We start from the raw sequence: 17,335 nt of genomic DNA, 5'->3' as shown, positions 1-17,335 counted from the left end.
GCGTCGGCCCCATACACAGCCATTAGGCGGAGGGGGAGAGGACATTGTGTGCGTGTCTCGCATCGCCTCGCATTGCCTCGCTGCAGCGGCTGTTAGAGGCACTCGTCACCGATGATGAACGCACCGTGATGGTGCAAAATATGCCGTGAACGTCCCCATCTGGCGGATAAAAGCGGCGCAGCACAGGGCACCAACCTTGGGGGCTTCACCAAACGGTGAGAGGGAAAAAAACGGCGAAAATCGGCGGAATTTGCAAGCAGAGCGTCTTTTTTATTTCTTTTTTTCTCGCGCAGCGCACCTCTAGGCCTAATACTCTCTCTCTCTCTCTCTCTCTCTCTCTCTTTTTATGATGTCTTTCTATGAATACACGATGTGAGCGTGTAGATCGGCCATTTTCAAGTTGGATGCAGCTCAAAGTGAGCTTTCCTCAGGTATCTAGTTTGTTGCCGTACGACCTTCCTAGCCCATGTTATTAAAGAAAAACGGGCGACAATGGCCAAAACTCAATCGAAAATTGGCGATCGAAAACCGCCAAAATGGTTTGGCTATTATCTCTGGAACAGAAGGTCCAATCTGCTCAGTTTGTTGGGTGTGTGACTTTGAGGATATTAAGCACACAATGATATCTTTCGGATTGTTCGGGTTTTCGGGCCTAAAAGTATGGTAGATGTTCGAAAAACAAGAATTAATTGGATAACATATTATCCAATGTGAGAGTTTGTGACACGTTGTGGGCGTGTATATCTGCTTTTTTCCCCCAAAAAATTACAAAATGTGAAAAACGTGGAATGTTTTTGCAAACATTTTTAGACCACAAATGTTATATGATGGTCCCTGGCACTAACCTTGCATGTGGTTGGACATGGACATACAGTCAGTGGAAAAAGCATTCACATTCTTTACTTTAGTTAAAGTATCAACACTGCAATGTAGAAAATCTAGAAATACTCTGTTACAAGTAAAAGTCCGGAATTAAAAATGTACTTTAGTAAAAGTACAAAAATATTGCTTTGTAAATTAAGTACCAAAACTAGAAAGTAGGCTACTCATTATGCAGAATGTCCCATTTCACAAATTGTCAAATGTATGACATCTTTTGAAAATAGCAGATCTACAAGAGCTGTGAGCTTGTAGATCGGCTATTTTCGAATGGACTAAATGTATAGGGGTGAAGTGGCTAATGTAAGTTTTGTAATAATAATCGAAATCTACAAAATAACAAGTAACTGAAGTTGTCAAATGAAAAACCTGTTTTTTGCACTTTCTCCATTACAACCCGTACATCTACATAAACGTTCAGGTTTCAAATATAAAGTGCTTACCCCATGGCCATGGATGTTACAATTATATACGGGCCATCAGAAGTACCCGTGTCTTCCGTATTGTTCAATGAAAAGCATTCTAATTCGATCAGTGGCCTCTTTCTTTGAATTTTCTCCACCCTTTCAACTAAGCGACCCTAGCGGTTGGGAGGTGTATTGCACTCTGATACATTGTAACTGTATGAGGAAATGGCCGTCGATCGGATTAAAATGCTTTTTATTGAACAACACGGAATAAACGGATACTGTTGAGGAACCGTACATAATTATAACGTCCGTGGCCATGAGGTAAGTTCTTTATTTGAAACCTGAACGTTTATGATGTAGGACCGTAAATGGAGAAAGTGCAAACACCAGGTTGAAGTTCATCCATGACGGTTGTGACAGACGATCGTCGTAAGATCAATAGTATATCCATTGTCAAACAAACCAAAATACGACACCTCTGGCACCCACAATAAAGCATGCTACACGCACGCACGCACACACACACACACACACACACACACACACACACACACACACACACACACACACACACACACACACACACACAGAAACTTGCCGCGGGGGAGGGGCTACTAGCATGTTGTGGAGCTAGACTCTATAGCCCGAAGGGACAGTCATGGGTTTGATTGGTTGTTGTTGGTTGTCAGGGCAATATCACAGCCAATCGGTGGACGGCCAACAAATGATGACGTGTTCCAGACCCTTTTTTAGCAAATCCGCCCCCTTTTTCCCATAAACAGAGCTATCCTTACCAAACCCCGCCCCTTTTTCACCGACGCCCCGCCTCTCTTTATAAGCCTTCAGAGGTTAACTCCCACATTCCGATCATACCACAAACCTGTGTATAGGAGTTTGGTTGTCCCAAACTCAAAAACAAAATCCAATTTATAGTGTAGCCTCTCTCTCTCTCTCTCTCTCTCTCTCTCTCTCTCTCTCTCTCTCTCTCTCTCCAGTGTGTTAGCATGTCGTTCTCTCCTAGCAGCTGCAGCTAATAAAAACACTGAGATCTTCTTCTGCAGCAGGATTAGAGGCAAGGTCGTTACAGGTCAAACCAGAAGCTACACCCTCCCCCCCACCCCCCAGCTGCATGCTGGGACCCTGAGCCCGCATGCTGTTATGATGTAGTACATGTACAGTGTGTGTGTGTGTGTGTGTGTGTGTGTGTGTGTGTGTGTGTGTGTGTGTGTGTGTGTGTGTGTGTGTGTGTGTGTGTGTGTGTGTACTTTTATTACAATACGTATCATGGAATTTTAGAAATACACAAAACAAAATGCTTGTTTTATGGTAAAAAAAAATTAAGTTTAGACTATAGGTTTACAATTAGGAAGTGTTGTTTGCCGAAAATAGCCGATCTACAAGCTCACGGCGCGGTCTTGCTGTGACTCGTTGTAAACTTGCAGATCTGCTGGGTTTTGCGGCTTTAGCGTCAGGATGGCATTCATAAAAAGCTGTCATAAAATATTGATGTCCTCACAAGTACAGTAATACAAGTGTGCACGTGCTTGCGCGCGCGCGCGCGTGTGTGTGTGTGTGTGTGTGTGTGTGTGTGCGCACGTGTGTGTGTGTGTGTGTGTGTGTGTGTGTGTGTGTGTGTGTGTGTGTGTGTGTGTGTGTGTGTGTGTGTGTGTGTGTGTGTGTGTGTGTGTGCGTGCGTGCGTGTGCGTGCGTGTGTTGAATAAACAGACAGCACAGCCATTACGTGCATTAATATGTGCATGGTTACATCCATTTATAATGAGGGAAACACGTTTGATTATGTACTGTACGTGTTTGTGCATGCGTGTCGACAATGTGTGCACATGTAAATTACACACATGTAATTTAGACACATGCATGTACTGTATATATGCAATATGTCAACATGTGCACTGCATGTGATTTGTACAATCTGTACATACACTCATACATGTAAGAGGTGTCAGGTGCCACTGTGTGTGTGTCCCTCATCACGTATCACGCGCGCGCGTGTGTGTGTGTGTGTGTGTGTGTGTGTGTGTGTGTGTGTGTGTGTATAGATTATGAGTTATCCGTTCATTCATACAGTATGTGCAAAATCAGTTCAGTGTGTGTTATGTATCCAGTATCCATGCTTGTATTAAAACACACACACACACACACACACACACACACACACACACACACACACACACACACACACACACACACACACACATTATATAAGTTCAGTATGCGCTAGTGTGAATGTTAGAGAGAGGTGTGTGTGTGTATGTGTGTGTGTGTGTGTGTGCGTGCGTGCGTGCGTGCGTGCGTGCGTGCGTGCGTGCGTGCGTGCGTGCGTGCGTGCGTGTGTTTGGGTAGTAAGTGCTAAGTGTCATGATACACAGGGGAACGATGAGAGGAGTGTAAGAGTGGGAGAAGGAAGGAAGGAGGGAGGGAGGTAGGGAGGGAGAGAGAGAGAGGAGGGGGGTTGGGAGCAGATAAAAGATGTCATTTTTGATGTGTCAACGCTTTCTGAGCAAATATGAGCACAGCATTGCTCAGGGACCTGTGGCCTGTCATCACTCCATTTAGAGAGAGAGAGAGAGAGAGAGAGAGAGAGAGAGAGAGAGAGAGAGAGAGAGAGAGAGAGAGAGAGAGAGAGATTGAGAGAGAGAGAGAGAGAGAGAGAGAGAGAGAGAAGAGAAAGAGAAAGAGAGAGAGAGAGAGAGAGAGAGAGAGAGAGAGAGAGAGAGACAGACATTTGAGAGCTTTAGTCGGAGCTTTAAGACCTGAGGCCGATTCTACAAATGCCTTCTAAAGTATAGTTCTCAAATGTTTTCGTGCCAAGGACCAATTGATATGTATTTGGCCATGCGGACCCCCATGTGAAAATGTTTTGTGCCACTAGACCCACAAGATTTTTCAAAAATGTTGAAGAATGGAGTGACGCGCTGTGAGCTTAGTTGTATATTTGCTTTATTTGAAAACCACTGTTCTAAATCCCAAGTGTTTTTGCAAATGCAAAAAAAGTAAAATCTTAAATGACACAGATGCTTTTCCAGTTTTAATGGATTAAAGGAGCACTTCACCCATTTTCAACTAATTGGTCCTCACTAATGCACAGTATAATATGGCAGCATTTCCATCTACTCACTCTGTGTCCCACAGGAGGGCCGTGAATGGTTCAGAAACCTGCCTACCAGTGACATCATCGATGGGGAATCCAAGCTAATATAAACTATAGCATTTCTCTTACAGGGAAAGATAGCACTCTGAAATAGAGGCCATTGTTCTTGCATTAGTATATGCTGTCTAAAATGACCAAACCTGCCTACCGATGACGTCACTGGTAGGCCCAGCCCTTGTCTGAGACACACTGAATAGACAGAAATGGTGCCATCTTCTAATTAGTGAGGACCAATTATATGAAGATAGGTTGAAAATGGGTGAAGTGGTCCTTTTAACCACCCTAGCATTCCTATTATGGCGGCGAACATTCAGTGAAAATAGCCAATCTAAAAGCTTGCAACGCATCAGAACACGACACATTGTGAGCTTGTGGAGCTGCTATTTTTGCCAAAGATATTTCATGAAGAGGGGAAAAAGGAGGGGGCCTTGTATAGACCCCTGGGGAACTCCGGTCAATTAAGTAAAGGGTTCATGTGGTTCATGAAAGATGTAATGTGACGTGTATAAGCTTAATAAAACATACACATGCATGTTTGATACAGATGTAATGATTTATATTAGTACACTGCACATGTTGACTCTTCCAAATTGATTCCATATGAGAGAACGAGATGGAATTTATACACTTGCATTATGCATGAAAGTGTATTTGTACGTGCATACCGTACGCACATGTTTATAATGCATACTAATGACTATTAGTTCTAAATTGTCTGTGAAAATCAATTTGAGCTTGTAATGTGTGATTTTGTTGTTTTTGGGTTGAAACCTTGTATCTCCATATCCTACTTCGTCATACTACAGCATGTGTAGCTGAAACATAGCTGATCTACAAGCTCAAAACCTGCCGCAATGCAACACGTTTTGAGCTTGTAGCTATTTTTGTTTTTTGGGGATTTTAATCCTGAAAAGTACAGTTTCGGACATATATGTGGTTTCCACCCGACAGCAACAAATTGTTGCAGGTGTCAAGGGCCAGAGGCTTATCATATTTTGAAATGTTTCCTATTTTGTCACCGTTGTCATTTTGACATAATTCTGTTTCAAACAAATACAATAACACATGAATGCCCCCAGAACCTTTAAACATACACAAATATAATTGCATGCATGGTCCCCAGCAAAATGAGTTAATATGGCATCAAAATCAGTTTAACCAACCAATGAATTCTATAGACCAATTATTTGTTTACCAACATTGAGACTGGACGCACAGGTGATTGTTTCATGCAATCAATTCCCAACATATTGTTTCGGGGTGTGCTGGTTTCAGTTCATTCAACCTCCTCTTGTGTGTTGGCTAGTGAGGCGCGTCCTAGCGAGACATGACAGAATGGGTTTCATTTGGTGCTATTTGAACATAGCCGATATACAAGCTCACAATGTGTTGCGATGCAACAAGTTGTGATCTTGTAGATCTGCTATAAATTATATGAATAAATAAACGTGAACACATTTGAATTTAGAACAACGCAAATTTTGTATGGGGTCCCTGGCACAAAATCATTTCAGATGGGGGTCCGCAGCCAGATACATATTATCGGGTGTCCTTGACATGAAAAAGTTTGAGAACCGCTGGTGTACAGTACTTTCAGCATTATGCACAAATACACGTACAGTGTAAGAGCATTGTATTTGATCTATTCATGTAATTTTTGCAGGTAGTACTGTTTGTTTTACACCCCTGGCAAAGTGCCAACGGCAAAATTCAATGTTATGCAAATGTAATGGAAAAAAAAGTTATCTTTTTTATCTTTTTTTACACACACGATACAGCACATGCTCGTGTACAGGCACGCAATGTTGCCGTCGGGCAGAAACCTCGTAACTCCATATTTCAAAGGACGACTTCAACTTATCATATAATTGGTCCTCATTAATGTTCATTATAATATGTTACCATTTTTGTCTATTCACTCAGTGTCTCAGAGGAGGGCTGTGGAATACAAGCTAATAGAAACTGCAGGCTTTCTATTCCTGGAAATTATAGCATGCTATAATAGAAGCCATTGCTCTTATGCTAATAAAGAAAAAAGAAAGAAGAAAAAAACAACAACGCAAGCATTAAGGACCAATTAAATGAACATGGATTGTAAATCGGTGAAGTCGTCCTTTAAGTGTGTCTGTGGGTTTTATAAATATTGAACCAATGAAAGGTATTACCAAGAGCTTGTGACTAAATTATGAATACATTGGATCCATTGGAACACAGGTCATTATTATTAGTTTAGTTTTTCTCCCTTTCCTGAAAAGTTGAGGTTTTGGACATGAGAGGTTTCCCTCCCGACAGCGACGATCAGCAACTGAGGCTGGAGGGATAAAACCTTCGTAAATCTCAGAGAAGAAGTCAAATGAAAACCATGTCTTTCTGGGAGAAAAAAAAAATACTTGTACTGTACAATCTGTTTTGGGGGGAAAGGGCTTATTCCCTCATTGACTTCCAGTCTCTGTGAGATTATACAGTTGGTTTTTCTTTGACAGGTTTCAGAGTTTCAGAGGCCCAAAAGTCATTAAACTCACATGAACAAAAAATGGAAAAACCGCCAAGTCAAATATCAGCTGGAGTCGGAGATAAAGTTTAATTCCACACAGTCAAATTCGCTGTGTTAATTTATCGATTCGTAGAGAATGTACAAATGGAGCCAAGTTGTATACACTGAGGGTCCGTGTGGTTCCATTTTTACAGTCTGAAATTTAAAGGGGGTGTAAGTGATATCGTTAATTTGATAAAGTAAGTGTCCAATACTTATTTACTTATAGTTTTTCCCTTCCTAGAAATGTAGTGGAGTCAAAAGTACAATATTTGTCTTTGAAATATAGTCAAATCAAATACAGATAGGCCTGCAAAAAAATAAGAAAAACCTAACTTTCCTCCTTACCCCGGATAACCCACACCCAACACACAACCCCAACCCCCTATACCCGCCACCTCCACCCCATACTGCCATACTGGCCATACTGGCCATACCTCCCCCCACCACTCCCTCTCACCCCCCACACTCACACACATATGAACATACTGTGCACATCCGGAAAATAGCCAATCTACAAGCACACAACCCATACCCAGGGGGGCAGCCGCAGCACCCCACACCGGTCACACCCGTCACCCCCGCACTACCATCAGCAATGCAGGCAGGTGCGTAACTGATGGCAATTACTAGCCTGATTATCAGACTGAAGCTACGTGGAGCTTCAGTCTGACATTGGCTCCAGTGTAGGCTAAATCAATCCTAAGGGATCCCCAACGCCACCTCCGACTCTCATTGGACAATACATTTTGTACCGAATAAATCCTAGGTTCACATTTACAACACCAGCCCAAGAGGCAGTCCACACAGAGAGTGGGCGGGGTCTATGGTCTGGAACCAGGCTAGGCAATTACTTGAATGGAAACAGGTGTTCAATTTGGGCAAGTGGAGCCTACGCGAACACACACACATGCACGCACGCACGTGTGCGCGCACACACACACACACACACACACACACACACACACACACACACACACACACACACACACACACACACACACACACACGAAAGAACACACACACGAAAGAACACACACACAAGAAAAACAGAGCACTGCCTGGGACCTCTTTTTGACTGGAGAGTAGCTCCAGTCTACTACGCAGATGTGCCGGTATGATCGGAATGTGGGAGTTAACCTCTGAAGCTATTTAAAGAGAGGCGGGGCATTGGTGAAAAAGGGGCGGGGTTGGGTAACAAATTCCCTGTTTGTAGGAAAAAGGGGGCGTTTTTGCTAAAAAAGGGTCTTAGTCCGTGAGCCAGGACCCCAAATATGGGGTCATTTGTATCAACTGGGGGGATTCATTCTCATAGTGATTTTTGGGTAGGTATACACCCCTAGTGCTAGGAAAAAATGTGATAGCATTGCATCTGTGGTAGCTTTCTGTGTGTTATCACTACTTTTATAACTACATGCCAAAACACAGTTTTCAAAATCCGAATGAAGCATTCTACTTCAAAAATGATGGTTCTCTCTTATTATTGACCCTCTTTCTTTGACAAAGATTTCTTTGTAAATTACCTAAAGATTTAAAACCATGTTTACATACATAGATTCTAAGAAAATGTATAATGAAATTCAATAAACAAAATATAGTGCAAGAGTGTAGGAAAATATCCAAAATGGCCACTAAACGCCTGGCAAAAGATTTACTTTTGATCCGCTTGTCCTAGAATACCTCTGTGTAATACTTCTCTTTTTTAGGATTTTCATATGTAGAATTACCTCTGTCTCAACATTTCCTTATTGACATCACTCCTCATCTGTAGCTTGAACATATCATCAGTAACCATCTTCAACAGAGCAGTTACAGTACATCAGTGATGCACTTCTTACTCTGTGCCCTAAATTGATATTGCACCATGTCACATAGCTTTGATGGTGCCGGGTCATCCTTAGCAATGTCAGGAACAGGGATACTATTCTGGATCTCCCATCCAAATGTTGTGACATCAAACGACTTGTCAGGTGGAGCTTGGTGGGCTGCCACTTTCCACAACATCACTTGTAAATGAGCCCACACGTGGTGCAACAGGTTGGTCAGTGTTGGAGGAAGGGCCTTTAACTTGTGGCCCTCACCTCACCCAGCACATCAGGGTAGCCTGGGAAGTTCCCAGCCAGCAAAGTGTTGTGTGCTCTGATCTTGCCGTTGCCATACATACAAGACTGTCCTATCCAAATACTCCATCTGTACTTTACACTGTAGGTCCACCTAATATACCAACAGGACAAGAACATCAGTTTAATCAATGAGCATGTGTGTCACACCCTTTCCAGAGATGGCTGCATCAGGGACATAGGAACTCATGGTGATGTCTGCTTCATCATGACTAAATGCAGTATCTATCGTCAGCACAGAAGGTGTACAACATGCTCAATGGCTTCTGCTTAATGTTCTTGCTCTTCAGGTTGACATCTCATGTGGGTTAAGGACATTACTATTCACAACATTCACAACAGCATGGGGGCAATTTAGCCAAGGATGGGATTGAAGAGATGAGGGCGTGATCTTTCTGTGTGTGAGGATACACTCCGATATTTTATGACTAAGACACACCAGTGCTTCAACTCCCCCTCTACTGTTTCTGCACATTTTGGGGAAGGCGTCAGTCCACTCCACTCACATGCATCATGACAGCATCTTTCCTGATCTGTATGGCAGTCTGCCCCCCAGACAGGTGAGCAGAGACAGTGATCCAGAATCCATCATGGTGCTGACAGACACGGTCTAGTTTAGCCTCTATGGCATGGAGCACAAGCATCTTCAGCAGGCACTGTGTACTGCACATGGTCAGCACGGAAGAAGTACTTCATCATGCATCATGAAAGAAAAGGTCACAAGTTAATGTCAATGTGTCTCCCTGCACATTCAAACTGGTGGATGTGTAGGAAGAGGTTGTCTATACCCACTGTCAGCCAGTAGGATGGAGGTGTGCAGTGTCCAGGTAGGCTACTGCTGTATCTGTATGAATGTCTTTGGCCCAGTTGATAGAAACCACTTCAAGAATGCTGCTGATACACTAAGGACTGACCACTGAACTTGCCTGTCAGCCCTATGCTGCAACCACATGCATTTCCATTTCAACTTGCATAAGTTTTGCAATGCAGCCGAGGAAGGACTGTATAACATGCATCCCTCTGGGATGCACAATTACATTATAGAGCTGTTCTGGCTGATTGCATACCTGCAAGGTGTAAACAAACGGTTCCATGTCAATTGTGAGGTGAATACTGTACATGTCAACCAGTGATATATGACCATAGTGACCATATCTGCTGCCTGCTTGGACACCTGGTTGGATGATAAGGTGCAAGAGAGACCTTGACCTGACCTTTAGCACATAGGCCAAAGACTGACCGCAAGTGAAAATATAACAATAGAAATAGATTCTACACCTATGAACCCCCCCCCCCCCCAGGTTCCCCTATGAATCACTAAAGGTTCACAGATTCCCTCTCACAACTGCAATACAATTTGTTGTTTTTAACATAACTTTGTACAATGGGGCATCACCTTGGGATGGACACCATCTTTGATTTGGCGATAAATAATTTACTGGTGGTAATTTCACTGATTCAGCCATTTCTTGAACCCTAAAACCTAGGGTTAGACACCAAAACCACCTTTCTAGGTTGAACAGTATCATAAATCCATTTAAGCTCCTGGCAGCCTTATTGGACGCCATCTTGAAAATGATGGCTTTACGATACATATCATTTCCTAGATTTTTTTGTATGTTTTTAAGCATGCCTAGAGGTACCAAAACCAATTGAAAAACTTTTTGTATAATTTTTTTGGGGGGGTTAAGTAGTATGTTTTCATATATTCACCCATGTAATTTTCGCCTAGTATTATAAAATAAAATGCATGATAGCACCCATAAAGCTACCATTGGTGCAATGCTATCACATATTTTCTAACTCTAGACATGCATACCTTGACAAAAATCACTATGAGAATGAATCCCCTCAAATGATAATGACCAACCCCCCTGGCTCACAGACTATCTGGAACGTGTGATCATTTGTTGGCCGTCCACCGATTGGTTGTGATATTTCCCTGACAACCAACAACAACCAATCAAACCCATGACTGTCCCTTCGGGCTGTATAGTGGGAGAGCTTAACAAGATAATCGAAACGAAGCGGATAAAAGCGCCACATTTTTTATGAGGCTTCTTTAGGACCTACTGATGGATTCTAGCCTTGGGTACCAAACTTTATTTTGAAAAGTATCCATACAATTAACCATATCAATATTCATTAAAAAAAACAGGCCGATTCACTTTTTGGCCCATAACTCTTGAACCGTAGGTCATAGGATAAAAAGTATTTTTCCCTGGACTCCTTGGATCATGACGCAACTTCCCATATAGGTCCCGCCCCTTTTCCGATTTCAAAATTTGACGCCATTTTGCGTTATTTTCAAAACACACATTTTGCTATTACTCCTACAAATGTTGTCCAACTCATACAAATCAGCACACACTGTGTCTTTGGTCATGTGGAGAAGGAGAAGTGACGAGCTAATTGATTGCAGGGGAGTTGGCTGCCAAGCGCATTTAAATGCAGGTGTACAAATTTTAGAAGCCAATCGTAGCCAATCTGAGGGGAATATGAGAAATCGGACTGATACATCTACATCACATGACCAAAGACACAGTGTGTGCCGATTTGTGTGAATTTTGGATTTAATAAAATTAAATTGGATTTAATTGAATTGAAATCGGAAAAGGGGCGGGACCTATAAGAGAAGTTGTGTCGTGATCCAAGGAGTCCAGGAAAAATATATTTTTGATTCTATGACCTACGGTTCAAGAGTTATAGGCCAAAAATTGAATCGGCCTGTTTTTTTTAATGGATATTGATATGGATAATTGTATGGATACTTTTCAAAATAAAGTTTGGTACCCAAGGCTAGAATCCATCAGTAGGTCCTAAAGAAGCCTCATAAAAAATTTGGCGCTTTTATCCGCTTCGTTTCAATAATGTAAAAAAATGGGGTTAAGCTTCTCCACTAATAGCGTCTAGCTCCATGCTAGTAGCCCCTCCCCCGCGACAATCTCGTGTGTGTGTGTGTGTGTGTGTGTGCGTGTGCGTGTGCGTGTGCGTGTGCGTGTGCGTGTGTGTGTGTGTGTGTGTGTGTGTGCGTGCGTGCGTGCGTGCCCTGCCGGCAGGCACGCTGCTAGTAGTCACGTGACAACAACACACACACATGTTGCACACACACCTACACTTTTTCTTCGCTCGTGACTCAAAATGAGGAGTTTTTGTTTGTGTGTTACGCACTGGATTGGAACTATTTTTGCAATATTATTCTTCACAGTTTACCTCAAAGAAAGGTAGGCCATAATCTTGTTTTGTTGTTGTTGCTGGCTGGGGTGAGGATCATGACGCTGCTGTCTTGATTTCTTGTGGTTGTGGTTGTATGTGTTAGTCCTTGGGCCAAACCCCAAAATCTCACATATCGCTACCACCTGGGATGGCAAATTCTAGTTGGGATTGTTTTATTCCTATACATCCCTAGATATTATTTTTGTATGATAGACCTTCCTGAGGCCCAGCTAAATTGGGGTTATCAGCTGCTAAAGTTACCACCCCCCATTGAAAAATGGCATTTTAGACACATGTGCATATCTTGGTATTGGCTCACGTTCAGGGCATATTACAATGTTTTATATTTTATGTTTGGTATCATTTTTAAGGGGACACTTTGAGCTTTCATCCGAGCCCTTTGGTGACTATGTATGATAAGTACAGTGGTCACTGGAGCTCTTCAAACCTTTAATAACCTTTTTTTTCCTCACAATTTCCCCCTAAACCATATATTGTCTTTTAGTTCTGTGGCATCAAGAAACATCAGAGACACAAAACACAACAACTGGAATACTGACATGACCCTAAGGATTCAGGAAATGTATAATTTACCCATAGTATTTCATTCTGGGGTGGTCATTTTCAGCCTTATCTTAAACAAGCACTTTTTATGAGAAATAGACCGGTCAATAGGCATATAAGAAAGAGTACCACTAAACCTCCCTAAACATTGATACAAAAGGGTTTTCAATTGATTCTGGTACCTTTAGGCATGCTTGAGAACATCCCAAATATCCAGGAAAATATACTTAGCAGAAAGGCATGATTTTCAAGATGCCATCCAAGATGGTCATGCAGTTCTGGGCAAGAACCATGCAGTGTTTTGCATGCAGTACAAATATGTAATTTCTGCCTATTGTAAAAAGGAGACCACTTCTAGGAGAGGAGACTGCATCTATAGCTGTATGAGACCACTGTACTGTATCTAGAAACCACTGTACTGTATCTAGACCACCACACTGTATCTATTGCTATCTGAGACCACTTTACTGTATCTAGAGACCACTGTATTGTGTATATATACCACTGTACTGCATCTATTGCTATATGAGACCACTGTACTGCATCTATAGCTATATGAGACCACTGTATTGTGTATATATACCACTGTACTGCATCTATTGCTATATGAGACCACTGTACTGCATCTATAGCTATATGAGACCACTGTATTGCATCTAGACCACTGTGCTGCATAGAATCCCACTGTACTGAATCTATAAACCACTGTACTGCATATATAGACCATTGTACTGCATCTAAAGACCACTGTACTGCATCTATAGACTAGCTACTGTATCTATAGACTAGCTACTGTATCTATAGACTGCTGTACTGTATCGATAGACCACTGTAGTGCATCTGTAGACCATGTAGTGCATCTGTAGACCCCTGTCGTGATCTGTAGACCCCTCTAGTGTGTCTGTAGACCCCTCTAGTATGTCTGTAGACTACTGTCGTGATCTGTAGACATCTCTGGACACCGATACTGCATCTGTAGACCACTCTAGTGCATCTGTAGACCACTCTAGTGCATCTGTAGACCACTCTAGTGCATCTGTAGACCACTCTACTGCATCTGTAGACCCCTCTACTGCATCTGTAGACCCCTCTACTGCATCTGTAGACCACTCTACTGCATCTGTAGACCACTCTAGTGCATCTGTAGACCACTCTAGTGCATCTGTAGACCACTCTAGTGCATATGTAGACCACTCTACTGCATCTGTAGACCACTCTAGTGCATCTGTAGACCACTCTAGTGCATCTGTAGACCCCTCTACTGCATCTGTAGACCACTCTAGTGCATCTGTAGACCACTCTAGTGCATCTGTAGACCACTCTAGTGCATCTGTAGACCCCTATACTGCATCTGTAGACCACTCTAGTGCATCTGTAGACCCCTCTACTGCATCTGTAGACCACTCTACTGCATCTGTAGACCCCTCTACTGCATCTGTAGACCCCTCTACTGCATCTGTAGACCACTCTAGTGCATCTGTAGACCCCTCTACTGCATCTGTAGACCACTCTACTGCATCTGTAGACCACTCTACTGCATCTGTAGACCACTCTAGTGCATCTGTAGACCCCTCTACTGCATCTGTAGACCACTCTACTGCATCTGTAGACCACTGTACTGCATCTGTAGACCCCTATACTGCATCTGTAGACCCCTCTACTGCATCTGTAGACCACTCTACTGCATCTGTAGACCCCTATACTGCATCTGTAGACCACTCTACTGCATCTGTAGACCCCTATACTGCATCTGTAGACCCCTATACTGCATATGTAGACCCCTATACTGCATCTGTAGACCCCTATACTGCATCTGTAGACCCCTATACTGCATCTGTAGACCCCTATACTGCATCTGTAGACCCCTATACTGCATCTGTAGACCACTCTACTGCATCTGTAGACCACTCTACTGCATCTGTAGATCACTCTAGTGCATCTGTAGACCCCTTTACTGCATCTGTAGACCACTCTACTGCATCTGTAGACCCCTCTACTGCATCTGTAGACCACTCTACTGCATCTGTAGATCACTGTACTGCATCTGTAGATCACTGTACTGCATCTACCGAGCCTTTGTGGCGACATAGTCATGTTAAATGTGCTTTATATATACATGTTTAAAGCTGTGTTGAGTTGAGATGCAGTATAGTGGTCTATAGATACAGTACAGTGGTCAATGTATGTGGTCTATAGATGCAGTACAATGGTCTATACATGCAGTACAGTAGTTTATAGATTCAGTACAGTGGGATTGGATGCAGCACAGTGGTTCATAGATTCAGTACAGTGGGATATACAGTAGATGCAGCACAGTGGTCTAGATGCAATACAGTGGTCTCATATATGCAGTACAGTGGTCTCATGTAGCAATAGATGCAGTACAGTGGTATATATACAATACAGTGGTCTCTAGATACAGTAAAGTGGTCTCATATAGCAATAGATACAGTGCGGTGGTATATATACAATACAGTGGTCTCTAGATACATTAAAGTGGTCTCATATAGCAATAGATACAGTGTGGTGGTCTAGATACAGTACAGTGGTTTCTAGATACAGTACAGTGGTCTCATACAGCTATAGATGCAGTCTCCTCTCCTAGAAGTGGTCTCCTTTTTACAATAGGCAGAAATTACATATTTGTACTGCATGCAAAACACTGCATGGTTCTTGCCCAGAACTGCATGAGATAGGCATACATTTGGCATGTCTGTACAGGAGAGGCTTGTAGGTATCCATGCAACCCATTTTCATTCACATATATTGAGGTGACAGCTCAAGGGACCATTTGGAAAATGGTGATGGTCGTTTTTCCCTCGCCAAAATGTTGTCTTAACTTTGAATCATTAGGTATTTAGCCCCCTTCCCGACAAGGTAGCATGACAAGGTTGGTCCCATTGGAAACCTGAGGTTGTCTGGAATCAAATGGTATCTCTATCTTTGGGCTACGTCTAAATTTGAGTGTTCCACAGTCTCCGAAAGATAGTCTCGCCGGCGTTCCAGCCAGCCATCCCGCAGGTCTCATAGGGTTAATAAAACATTGAAAAAAACACACTTGGGACCACTTTTTTTCTTGGGATCATCAAAATCCCAATATTAGAGGTCCTATGGATGCCAAAAATCAAAACTAGAAAAAAAAATAAGCAGTCGCGCGTGGACCCCTCCTAGGGCCTCTACTACTTCAGCTTTGATTCCTGAAAAAACTGCTCCACCACCAAATAGGCCACACCCACTTCATCAACTACTTTAATTGGACACAGGTTTGTTTAATTTATAAAAAAAAAGGAGCAGTGTGATGTCCAAAAAGTGTGTTATATAACTTTTAATATGTTGTTGGCTATGAATGAAAATCCGCCTATAGAGAAAAATAACAACATGTCAAAAAATATAAAAAGCTGCTCCTATGGAAAGTCTATCATATTTTTATTTACTTATATTGGCCCAAAAAACAATTTAGTATAGGTAAGGTTTTGCCAACTTAGTGGTAGCGATATCTCGTCTGGCCCAAGGACTATGTGTGTGTGTGTGTGTGTGTGTGTGTGTGTGTGTGTGTGTGTGTGTGTGTGTGTGTGTGTGTGTGTGTGTGTGTGTGTGTGTGTGTGTGTCTGTGTCTGTGTGTGTGTGTGTGTGTGTGTTTGCCAGAGATGTCGTATATGTATGGTTCCTCAACAGTATCTGTTTATTCCGTGTTGTTCAATAAAAAGCATTTTAATCCGATCGACGGCCATTTCCTCATACAGTTACAATGTATCAGAGTGCAATACACCTCCCAACCGCTAGGGTCGCTTAGTTGAATGCATGGAGAAAATTGGGAGAAAGAGGCCACTGATCGAATTAGAATGCTTTTCATTGAACAATACGGAAGACACGGGTACTTCTGACGGCCCGTATATAATTGTAACATCCATGGCCATGTGGTTAGCACTTTATATTTGAAACCTGAACGTTTATGTAGATATACGGATTGTAATGGAGAAAGTGCAAAAAACAAGTTGACGTTCAGCCATGACGCTGATGACGGACGATGCGATCGTGTTTCCACAGTGTTTCTTTTTTTCTGTATAGTTATTGTTTGGACAAGGTGTCACCTGAACTACTACAGTACTAGGCTAATGTTAACCTTGCTAGTTATAGTGTTATGTGCACACTACAGTAGGTCTATGTACATTATGTGAAGGCCTGTTATGTGCGCAATAGGCCTACCTTTATTTGACAACTTCAGTTACTAGTTCCTTTGTAGATTTCGATTATTATTACAAAACTTACATTAACCACTTCACCTTCATATACATTTCGTCCATTCGAAAATTGACGATCTACAAGCTCACAGATCTTGTAGATCTGCTATTTTCAAAAGATGTCATACATTTGACAACTTGTGCAATGGGATATTCTGCATAATGAGTAGCCTACTTTCTAGTTTTGGTACTTTATTAAGTAC

Source organism: Gymnoscopelus microlampas (assembly GCF_963454915.1).
Source record: "Gymnoscopelus microlampas genome assembly, chromosome: 12".
Classification (NCBI taxonomy): Eukaryota; Metazoa; Chordata; class Actinopteri; order Myctophiformes; family Myctophidae; genus Gymnoscopelus; species Gymnoscopelus microlampas.
This window is presented reverse-complemented; position numbering follows the sequence as displayed.